Source organism: Quercus lobata, chromosome 10 (assembly GCF_001633185.2).
Source record: "Quercus lobata isolate SW786 chromosome 10, ValleyOak3.0 Primary Assembly, whole genome shotgun sequence".
In the NCBI taxonomy this organism is placed as follows: Eukaryota; Viridiplantae; Streptophyta; class Magnoliopsida; order Fagales; family Fagaceae; genus Quercus; species Quercus lobata.
In genome coordinates this window covers 44,748,749-44,761,222 of record NC_044913.1, presented here as the reverse complement: position 1 = coordinate 44,761,222, position 12,474 = coordinate 44,748,749, and the positions used below count along the sequence as shown (strand labels likewise).

The 12,474-nt window shown below is 32.9% G+C and overlaps 1 pseudogene; it reads right to left on the bottom strand.

The window, feature by feature from the left end:
• Positions 1-3,126: 3,126 nt before the first annotated feature.
• Positions 3,127-12,231, bottom strand: LOC115964818 (annotated as a pseudogene).
• Between the last annotated feature and the right edge of the window lie 243 nt (positions 12,232-12,474).

Below are 12,474 nucleotides of genomic sequence, written 5' to 3'. Positions count from 1 at the left end.
AACAGAAAAAGAGAATGGTAATTGATTTTTTGGTTCGAATTAGTGACATCATAAATAAATAATTAATAATTTTAAATTTATAAAAATAAATAATAAGATATATAATAAATTTATAACTAATAATATTTAGTTTAAAAATATATTTCAAAAAGGAGAGATACTATCTATACCATTTTTACAACAAATCACAAGTGGTTAGTTGTTATTGGTTCAAATTTCAAACTAACGCTAAGATGATTTTTTTGTCCCAACAATAACAACCTGTCACTTGGGATTTGTTGTAAAAATATTATAGGCGTATCATTTTTCTTTCAAAAAATTAAAAAAATATTTCACAAGACATAATAGCAAAGTTATACTAAAGTTCATTTATTATTAAATTTATAAATTAATTATTATCATATAATTACCACTTATATATTTTTAAAAAACCATTTATTAGATTTAAATTATATTTATGTCAATGTTTGTGTTGTATTTGTATCACTGTATGGCTATGTTTTTTCCCAAAAAAAAAAAAAAAAAAAAACCTATTAATTATTGTTTGGTTTCTTTTTTGGGTCATGTTAATGGGTGTCCTTGTGACAATTGTTAATAAACCATTTTGTGAAAGTTTTTATACCACTTTTATGGGAAATTGAAAAACTGTCAAACATTATTTTTTTTTTTTTTCCATAAAAAGTTTCCTAAAATGGTTCACTAACAATTGCCCTTAGGACATTTCGTTAACATTTTCTTTTAAGAATTGTAAGAAATAAGTGGCTTTAGGAGTTCACCAAAAAATAGAGGGAAATATTAGGGCATTGGTATCGGAGCTATTTTTAGAAATATTTTATTGGCAGAATGAAGTCAAAACTTTCCTATTATGGTTTATTAACAATTGCCATAAGGACATTTATTAACATGACCCAAAAATAAATAATAACATTACTCTAGGACTCTAGGAAATTAATGCTACATTGAACAGAGAAAGAGAAAGTTAGACCATTTGGAATAGAAAACGACAAAAAAAAAAAAAAAAAAAAAAAAAAATCCATATTAGTCTTAGCACTCCAAAGTCAACACCTCCCTTTAAATACCCCAGTTACTGCCATCTACTCACTTCTTTCTTTTTATTTGGTCCGGTTTTTAAAACCATGGTGATTTCAGTGACTACTTTCTTTAATGATCATCCAATAACTCTTCGATAGAGGGGAAAAATATATAAATGAATAAGAGTTCTCTAAGGCCTACTCAAAATAAATTCATATATATAAAGCTTGCTTTTTGTCATAATCATCTGAGTAAGAAGAACAACAATCTCAAAATCTACTTCAGTTCAAGAAGAACGAAGAACAATGGGTATTTCAGTCAGGCTCAAAATCTACTACGTCATGGAATTGCCAAAGAGAAGATTTTTAGTTTTTAGGTTAGTATTAATGTCCATGACTATGTATCATTTACAATAACTATTATTCATGAATTCAAAAGTTTGTTGAAACAACTCAATAAGAAATTATATCTAGAATTTGACAGTCATTGGATCAAATCTCGATTGATCATGTTACAGATTTTGATAGATATTTAATCGATAGATTCGATACTCAAACAATAGAAATTAAATCAACGTTTTCAATTTATTTACTAGTTTAGTTTTGATATCCCGACAGAAACATAGCCTAAGGTTCTTTTTATGTTTTTAATTTATTTAACTGTAGTGATTACCATCAAATTGTGTTGGTAGGATGATGTGCTCTCATTTTAAAATGTAGATTATAGATTGTTGATTTTACTTTTAGGATCCACTTGATGAACCCAATTAATTTAGTTGTAAATAAATTAAATTATTACTCATTCCAAATGATATAGAAAAGTTTAATTTTGAATCAAATGATGACGTGACATAATTATAATATTATTTGTTATTAATATTTTCTAATGGTGACTTATACATGCAAAAGCACGTTTCTAAGAAATAACATTGTTAAATAGATTTCAAAAGTTTACATGGTAATATTAGTAGAAATCTCAACAACAACAAAAAAAAAAAGTTCAAAGGTTTTGATTTCATATATATTATTTGATAAATTAGCATTGCAAAATGAATTGTATATTTGTTTATATTTGAGTAATTATATATAAACAACGTAGTAATGTTAATTTTTCATAAATTGAATCAAATATTTTATAATATCTTTTCTAATCAATTTGACCACTTATTTGCTAAAAAACTAGTAATTATATAAGCAACTAAGTCATCAAAGTTATTAAAAAAGACACCATTATGTATACAACTAGTTGCTAACATGTGCAATGTATGGAATGTTTGATAAAAAAAATATATTTATATATAATACATATTTAATTAATAAGCATTAGTAAATAAAAAATCGAATCAAAGAATTTATAGAGAAGAAATTAAATGATTTAATTACAATTTGTTTAAATAATGTCAAACCTAATTTAATGAGAATTTTGGTAAGTATTGGGTTAATTTATCCAAAAAGGCGTTGAATTATTTAATGAATTTATAACTTGCCAAAAATTTAAAATATAGTCACAATATACATGCTGTTTAAACAGCTTATATTGTGACTTGAAATAAGCATTTTCTTCATAGAAGAAGGAAATATCAAATTATTCATATAACTCATCAATAACTAATTAATATTAATATTTAATCAGTAATATTAACAGATTTTTGTAAAGACAAAAGAATATATATTTGAATGATGATGTGGACAAGCTAAACTTGATTTATCATAATAGAAGAGATGACAGCCATTCCAAAGACACATTTTGGAATTAAAATATTGCTACTGGTGCTGGGTTGCATCTGGAAGCATGTAATGTGCCTCAGTTTTGGTAATGTGATTGAGTGATTTGACACTATGTTGAGACCTATGTTTTTGCATTAGAAGCTTCAGTGGGAAACACATGAGGAATGCGAATCAAGCATAGTGTTACAGGACTTTGGCAATCAAACACCATAATACAGTAAAAAAATCTCAACCTTTCTTTTTTTGGTCACTAAATGGTCCAGTTTTGAAGGAATTATAAGTTCTTAATAACTCATACATTGTTTATTCTTAAATTAAATAAATAAATAAGGAAAATAATAGTATTATATTTCAAATTCACAAAATACTAGCGAGAAGATAGCTCAATGATTGACACCTCATTTATCGAAGCTTGTATTGATAGATTTGGCTCTATCACCCTTGAATCATGCTCCCATTGCAAAACATTGTTTGATTCAATACTACCGTGCATAAAAAATGCAAGTTTTGAAGGTGTCGGTAGAGTAGTAGAGTAGCTACTAAGCATAAGAACAATAGATGCCATAGTTGGTCTATCAGCTACATTTTCTTGAACACAAAGCAATCCAATGTAAATATATCTCATTATTTCAGTTGTCAAACCAGCCTTTAATGTGGGATCTACAAGATTTGAAGCTATACCCCGTTTTCAATTTTTCCATGCTGTAATATAATTTAAATTGACAAATTTAGTATTCAAGAGAATATTTTATTTTGTGATTTAAAATGAAAAATATTTGTGCTACACAACAGGACTCTTTTCTTCCTTTCCTTGAAGCTCCTCATCCTTCATGCTTGCTAGAATTTTATGTATTTGCAAACTAACTATACCAGCTACACCAATAATTTGTAACTTCATGGACATTATTATTGTCATAATAATAAACCATGGTGGCTCCATAAAACTTTTCCAGGGGGTCATTAAGAAACTTAAATTAAACAATATTTCATAAAAAGAAAACTTGAATATATCAAGTTATCAACCAAAAAAAAACACACACACGCCAATAATGGAAGAGTTTTCATATTTTAAAATCATTATATGATAGTTCATTCTCAGTTGTCATTATCTATTGTCAATATAGGTAAGTGTGACCATTTTATTTTTTATTTTTAAAACAATTTTATTTTTATGTAGTTTCATTATCTATTTGTCATTTTTTTTTATAAAAATATTTTAAACTAAACGACGAAACTCATCCATACATAAATAATACATGAATTGTTTAGTTAACCAATAAAATGTTTAAACAATCACTAAATTTATTACTGTATTTTTTTACTAAATCACTAAATTTATAACAAAAAGTTATTATATCTTGATAACTATATATACACATATACAAACTCTATTTATTTCCTAATTATTAAATAATTAATGTAAATTTATATTATGTTTAGAGAGAGAGAGAGAGAGAGAGAGAGAGAGAGCTGTGATCTGTGTTATTGTAAAAAATATATATACACACACACAAAATTTTCAAGTTAGGGGGTTTATTTGAAGTCACCCCTACTAATAGACACATGTCAATGGATAGCATACTCCGCATCATAAAGATAAAGGTATTGGTTTAAATTTTCTGTTTTCCATTGAGTCATTTAATCGCCTCCCCCCCCCCCCCCCCCCCTCCCCCAACCAAAAAATCACATGGTACCTACCACTCTAAACTTATGGGATGTATGTGCCATTAGACCCAAAAATAATAATACTTACATAGCTTAGAAGGTGCTCAATATTCTCTCCAATTTGGAATGAGTTATTCTTTTGTCCACTTATTATCTCCTAGACTAGCACATCGAAACTAATGGCATTAGATTTTACTGAGAATTGTCCATTCATTGCATACTCCAGAGACATATATCCCCCGCACATTCACAATTATTTTCAACATCATTTGTTAGGATTTTCATGTTGTTTTTGGTACAAAGTAAACATCAAGTATACTAAGTATACTTACTAGATTGTCAAAAAAAAAGTATGATACTTACTAGGTATCCATGATTCTACCTATTAAGTATGGTATGAAGGTTGCATGTTATGCTACCCATTCGTTTTATGAAAAAGATTTCCCCAACTTATATTGTCTTTTACCTTAATAATTGCTGGGAAATCTGTCCTCATAATATACGTGGAATTTTATTCCCACAAATATCACCTATACCGCTATATATACCTGAGAACTTTAATTAGGAAGCACATCTATAAATAGTTAAATACAAGCACATAATTTCTGACTTCGTTTGTTATTATCTTTACGATAATTCAAATTTTTGTATAACAAACCACAATAAACGAATTATATTTGCTTACCTTTTGGTTTCTCCCTTGGTTTCCTGACTCTTACGTAGATGCAGATTGAAATCATTATTAGTACCACAAAAGAAATAATGGGCACAACTACAATGACAGTTCGAGATTTATTGCTCTCATTTCCTGCAAAAACCAGAAATATGTTCACATACAAAATTTGGACGGATGAATGTTAAAATTTCCAAGCAGATAAATGAAAAGAGCTTCAGATTGTAGTTTCGAAAGTATAGAAATTATGTGGAAATTAATATTTGGAAGCTTTTAAGCTTATTTGCTTCTCCATACGGCTTTGTAATAGTGTTTTTTTTTTTTTTTTTTTTAATTTGAAAAAATAAAAGATAATTGTTAATGCATACTACTTGTTGCACACACTTTATATACAATTTTGGTTTTGAACTAAAATCATGTCTTGAAGTCACGATTTTAGTTTTAAACTAAATTGTGTGTACCTTGTGTATAATAAAGCAATGTGTAATAAATATTGCTTTTAAAGATATAACTACATATTCTAATAAACTTTCAGTAAGTATTTAGCAAAAAGTTACATCCTAATCTATTATGCTTTAAGCTTAAGGTGGCACTAGTACCTATTGTTGGGAAATTGCCTCAAATTCCAATTGTGACTTGGAAAGTCAATTAGGTTTCCTTGTTGAATAAGGAAAAATTAATTTGGGTTTCCTTGTTGTAGAAGAAAAGACTATCCCTTGGTGTGGAAGGAAGTCTATTCCTTATTAAAGAGGTAATGTATTCCTAGTCCAAGAGGAAATAGATTCCTTGTTAAAGAAGTAATGTATTCCTAGTCCAAGAGGGAATAGCAAAAGAGTATTGTAAATAGACAACGTTACAAAGGTTTTGGCTTTGGCTTTGGCCCAAGGGTCCTCTAGGGAGAGGGAAAATAGAGCATGAAACTAAGAGAGAGAAAAGGGATTTTCGCTTGGGAGGAACGCAAGAGGAAGGAGACTGCAAGGTATTACCGCCTTTAAGAAGATAGTCAAGGAGAGGAGAGCGAAGGGTTGCCGCCTTCAAGAAGATAGCCAAGGAGGAGAGAGCAAAGTGTTGCTGCCTTTGAAAGAGATAATTAGTGTGTGTGTGTGTGTGAGAGAGAGTAAAGAAAAAACAAGAGAGATTTTTCTTTTTGGAGTTTGTCCCATGGTTTTTTCCCTTCAAGAGAAAGGGTTTTCCACATAAATATGTGTGTTCTTGTGTGTGATTGCTATTTTGGATTGCTAATATTGTTGATAACATTATTTGGGTCCCAACACCTATTGTACCAGAGGTATTGTTTAATGGTGGAGAAGATACTGGTGGTGGTGGTGGTGGTGATTGTGGATATGAGGTGTCATAGAAGGGGTAGACCTAAAAAATAAAATAACAACTAGGTGTATGAAATCTCCCTCCTTGCTTGCCACCACCACATTGAGGAATATTTCCAAAAGCCACAACCAAGCAATCATTGCAATTTTTCTCAGGCAAATCAAGTGTGCATTGCACAAGTGAAAATAGTGTTTGGAAGTCTGGTGTTGTTGCATTTCCCACTGCAAACTTATGAAGAGAACCACCTGCTACAGCTTGAATTCTTTTGCTATCCAACAAGTTCCTCAAGACCTGATTGAACTGATCCAAATAATTGGTTGATACACGCTAATGTTGTTATACTCACAAAAAGGAGGACTAATTTCCTTGATGTTAAATATGTCACGGAATGAGTAGCGTAACATGCAACCTTCATACCATACTATTGCTTCCTTCTGATTAGGACAAAACGGTGGGAGAAGATTTGTGGTGTTATTGAGGCAACTATGACAATTGTGTGGCTTAACATCTCCTCTACAAAGTCCAATTGAATATACTTTGTCAAGGTTTTGGCCATAAAAAAAAATTGTAGAACCCATAGTCAATTTCAATGTTGGAAGAGAGGGAGGAAAGGAGTTGATTGAGGTTTGCTTTGTAGGTATTATTGCTTGTGTAGTTACCATTGTCTAAACAACTATGGTGTTAGGACATATGTGAATCATGTTAGGAACATATGTCATTTAAAATTGACTAATCTTTTGACAAAACGCACTTTACATGTAATTGAGTAGATCTAGAATGTGTTTAATACTTCAAGGAACAAGAGTTCAAGTCCAAGCGTTAAAGCCATGCAAATCTGTCCAAGAATCAAGTGAAGAACTGCTATATTTAAAAACTCGACAGATAACATCTATCAAGGTTTAAAAGGGATCTTTAGCCTGATACTCGATAGCTGCTCGATAGATAGCCTATCTATCGAGATTTACGAAAATCAATTTTTCAGATTTGATTTCATACAAATCCATGTATATTTGTTTAGGCTTTCATTTCTCACAACCCTAAACATATATAAGGATTATTTTAAAGGTTGTCACAACTGATGCAACTTAATGCAAAAGTTTTTCACAAGTATATTGTGGCCGAAGACATATGCCCTAGTTCATCTTTCTCTTGAAGAAGCTGCTGCGTTTGTACGCCGTAGGGTTTTGTAACCAAGGAGCTTTGTGATCTTCATCGTATTAATGAATTGAATAAATTTGCAGCCAACATCCTTCTTAAGTTGGTGGTTAGTCACGTACTTGGATCCGTGCATCGATTGGTTAGTCACATACTAGGAGCCATGCATTAAAAAGGAGAGATTGTCACTACAGAACAAGTCCAATTGGGTATTAGGGTAAGGGTTCAACTGTAGGTTGGTATAAAGTACTGGGATTCCTTTACTTGTAACCACTTGTTGTGATAATAGTGGATTTTCGGGAGTGATGACCTTAAATTCACCTGGTGGGGTTTTGCCTTGGAGGTTTTCCCCATTTGTAAACAAATCACTATGTTAACTTTATTTTTCACTGCATATTAACTTAGTTGGTAATTTGTTTGTGCTACTATTCATATTGCATGTTAATTGAATTAATTAATTAACTTGGCTAATTAATTAGTTAATTTATCACAATGGGTCAATACATTTTTGGCCTATCAAATGGTATCAAAGCAGGCACACTCTGATTATGGTTAATCTTTGCTATGTGATCCATTGACCTCTGTTGTCATGGATAAAGGACAATCGTTGATTATAGCTCCTTTATTTGATGGCACTAACTATGTATATTGGAAAGTACGCATGAGAGTTTTCTTGCAGTCATTGGATGAAAAAGTGTGGCAAGCTATGGAGATAGGCTGGACCAAGAAAAATGAAGCGTCGACCGATTGGGATGATGCTAAGATCAAGGTATCTAACTTCAACAGTAGGGCATTGAATGCTTTATTCAGTGCGGTCACAAATGAGGAGTTCAAGAAGATATCTTCTACCGAAACTGCGAAGGAAGCATGGACCATCCTCCAAATAACCTATGAAGGAACCAAGGCTATCAAGGATTCAAAGCTTCAGAGGCTTACTACAAGCTTTGACGAGATCAAGATGGAGGAGGATGAGTCGTTTGATGAGTCCTATGCCAAGCTCAAAGACATAGTGAACTTAGCCTTCAATCTTGGGGAAACCATTCCCGAACCCAAGATTGTTAGAAAGGTGCTCAAATCTCTACCCAAGAGATTTCATGCCAAGATCACCGCAATTGAAGAATCAAAGGACATTGAAAAAATTACTTTGATAGAGTTGGTTGGCAATCTGCAGACTTATAAGTTGGGTTTGACAAGGATTGGGAAATCGAGTAAGGGAAAGAGCACGGCACTAAAGGCCAAGAGTAGTGACATAGATGAGTCTTTAGATGATGAAGATTCTAAAATGAAATCCTTTATTACAAGGCAATTTATAAAGTTTATGAAGAATGCTGATGCTAAAGGATTTAACAAAGACCGCAAGCAATCCAGTTCGTCTCAGTTCAAAAGCCAAGACAAAGGGAAGAAGGATGCTAGGGATAACGGTCAGTACACTGTTCCCTCAGGAACTAAGTGTTTTGGATGTCAAGGCATTGGACATATGAAACAAAAGTGCCCTACGTATTTCAAGACCATTGGGAAAAGCAAGGCACTTGTTGCTACCTTGAGTGACACCGAGCCTGAGGATGATTCGGACAATGAGGATGATGGAATCCTGAATGCCTTCACTGCCACTGTAAATCCTATTAAGGGGATTGTTGAAGAAGTGGATGAAGAAGAGGACAAGGTGGAGTCTAAATTTGAAAAGATGGATGAGAAAGATGACATCCACATAGCCTATGCAAAATTATACAAAGTCTCGGAAAAGCATGAGAAGTTGTATAGGTTGGCCACCAAGAAGCTCAATTATGTGGAGCTTGAACGAGAAGAAATCTCCATGAAGTTTGATGAAACCAATCAGACCATTGGAGCATTGAGATTTGAGAATAATTTCTTGGCTGAAAAGACCAAGAAGCTTAAAGTGGAGCTATTTCAAGTCAGAGCTCAGTTGGAGAGGACGTCAAGTGCAAAGCTCGATGAGATGCTTAGCTTCCAGAAATCTGCTTCTGATCAAACCAGTTTGGGGAATGATTTCTCTTCCTGTAATATTGCTTCTTCTAGTACTATTGTGTTTGTTTCTCCTGCTAATAATGTTGATTCTGAGAATAATGATATGAAAACTGTGTTAGCTAGTGAGAACATAGACAAGGGTAAATCTATCTTAGGAGCATCCACTAAGCTAGATAAGAAAGAGATTAAAAACCCTAGGACTAAGAAGGGCAATACCCAAAAGTCTAAATAGAAGAAGCAACATCTCTGCCATCACTGTGGAGCAGCTAGACATACTCGACCGAATTGCTATAAGTTGTTAGCCACTCAACAGAGCAACAGTATGATCTCATCGGGAAACCAAAATCAGTTTCCATCCTTTTTTGCTTCTCTTGGAGATCTTCTAAAATCCCTAATGTTCCTTTTGAACTTAAACAGTTTCAACTCTTCCCCTTCACCGCCGGATCAAAGGTTCGCTAAACGGAAAGGTTCTTCCAAGGTGTGGAAGGAAAAAGGATCAAAGTGATTTTGTCACTTTTCTCTCTCTCCCTCTATTTTTTTTTTTTTTTTTTTTGCTTGCATTACTTATGTGGTTTGCTTTCTTGTTTTGAGTCAGTCTAATTTTATGCTTTGCTTTATTTAACATGTTTTTGTTTGTTTGTTTTTAGTTTTTCTTTATTTTGTTTTTCATTAAAAAAAATTGAAAAAAAAAAAAAACAGTGTGTGTTTTGTGTACATTGGTACTTGTGTACCTTGGATGGCCATTGAAACAAAATTTTCTAAACTTTGTATCTTTTGTAACTTAGATGAGCATCTCCATGCACAACTAAGCAAGTGAGTTTTGTGGCTCGTGTTTGTAATGAGTAAGATTAAGTAATCTCTTGTACTTAACACTCGTATCACTCTTTTTGATGGGAATGACTAGAAAATCCTAAGAGAAAGGCATAAAGAACCATCTCACCACTGTTGCCCGCCAATCATGAAATGACATCTGTATGCTTCGGCATAATAAAAGTGCAATGTCGAAAGCTTAACTTTATTGGGTATTTCTTTTCTCTCTCTTATATGTCCATGCATGATATGCTTAACAAAAGAAAAATATGCAAAGAAAAATAAAAGCAAAAAGAATCAAAATGCTTTATATATGATTGCAAGCGTGTCTTCTAGGAGATGTGGGAATTATAGGATGTACCTCGAAGGTGATAGTCCCCATCGAGCAGTTATGATTGTGTGTGAGTCAAAGTGATTTTCTTATATCTCAAATTCTCATAACATGTAGATACTTATACAATCTTGTGATGTTTTTTGCACACAATACACAATATTCTCTACTACTCTTGATACTTGTGCAGGTACAATGTGATTTAGCCATCACAAGGAATAAATGTGTTAATTTATGCTCACTAAACTGTCTTGACTTGTTTTTGAAATATAAAATTCGTTAGACTTGTTGTGTGTGTGTGTGTGTGTGTGTGTGTGTGTGTGTGTGTTTTGGATCTAAATGCTTGACATTTACTTGTTGAGAGATGATTTTAAGAACTTAAAATGTTGTTTGGATCTTTGATTGAGTAGCATGCTTGATTGCAATCATATTTGTGTTTTTCTCTTCTTTGAAAAACTGTTTTTAAGCAATCTCGACAGCTTCTCGATACCTCTCCACAACTAGGCTATCTATCGAGCCTCTTGATCTTCCTTTCTCGACAACTGTTATCGCAATTTCGTTCCCTTAAATTTTTTGAGAATTTTTCTCGATAGCTTCTTGATAGCTTCTCGATCTATCGAGAAAGTTTTTGTATGCTCGATAGTTTCTCGATCCATCGAGGTCACTTTGCTGTAGACACCTCTCGATAGCTCCTCAATAGCTCCATCTATCAAAATTTAAAGCTTAACACCTCTTGACACCTCTCGATCCATCGACCTTCATGTTTTCTATATATATCTCAGTGTGATATTTTCTCTCATTTTATCAGATCTCTCTCAATAGAAAAATGTCTCTCCCTCTCCCAAACACATCTCAATCACACTTTTCATCTTCCCCACTCAATCTTTGGCCTAATTCTTGCTTTTTCTCTCTGGTATGATCTCTTTTCTATCATTTTATCATGCATTTCATTCATTTTGACCTAACTTTTGGGGTGTTTTGAAAATTTTTGAGATCTTTCAAAATTGATGAAGTTTTTGTGAAATTTTTGGGTTGGGTTTTGTTTAAATGATCTTAAATGTTCATGCATTGCATCACATTTGCATTTTCACAATGTTTTATGCATTTTAGATATGTGTTTACTATGTTCAAATCATGTGTGCTGGTAGGATTGGATTGGGGTGAGCCCATGGTGTTTTTATTGTTCCATGTCAAATACTCATGCATTTTTCATGCATACGTACCATTTTTTTCTCTATCTTATTGATATTGATCTGTACTTGGTACTTTTCTGCTTGTCTTTGTCCCTCTCTCTCTTTCTTTTGGTTAGTTTGCTTTATGGCACCCAAAAAGAGCAAGTATATCCCGTCCCAAAACCCTCTTCATTCTGAGGCAGCATCTACTTCTGATTCTACCCCCTCTCATGTTTGGTTCCGTGATGAGAAAGCCTGTCAAGACTTCTCAGAAAACTTTTCTCGACAAGGCATTCATTTAAAACGCCAAGTCATCCTATTGGATTTTTTTGATACTGACCTTCCCACTGTCATCTATAGTAGGGTTGGGAGTCACTTTATGGCATCCCAGTCACTTGTCCCTTCGTGATCATACAGGAGTTCTACTCCAATATGCACGGATTCGATTATTCTGTACCTCATTTCATCACTCACGTTTGAAGCACGCACATTGTAGTCACTCCGGATCTTATATCCGAGGTGCTACATGTTCCGAGGGTAAAGTTTGCTAACTACCCTAGCTGTGATCATCTTAGGACTGTGTCCAAAGACAAACTC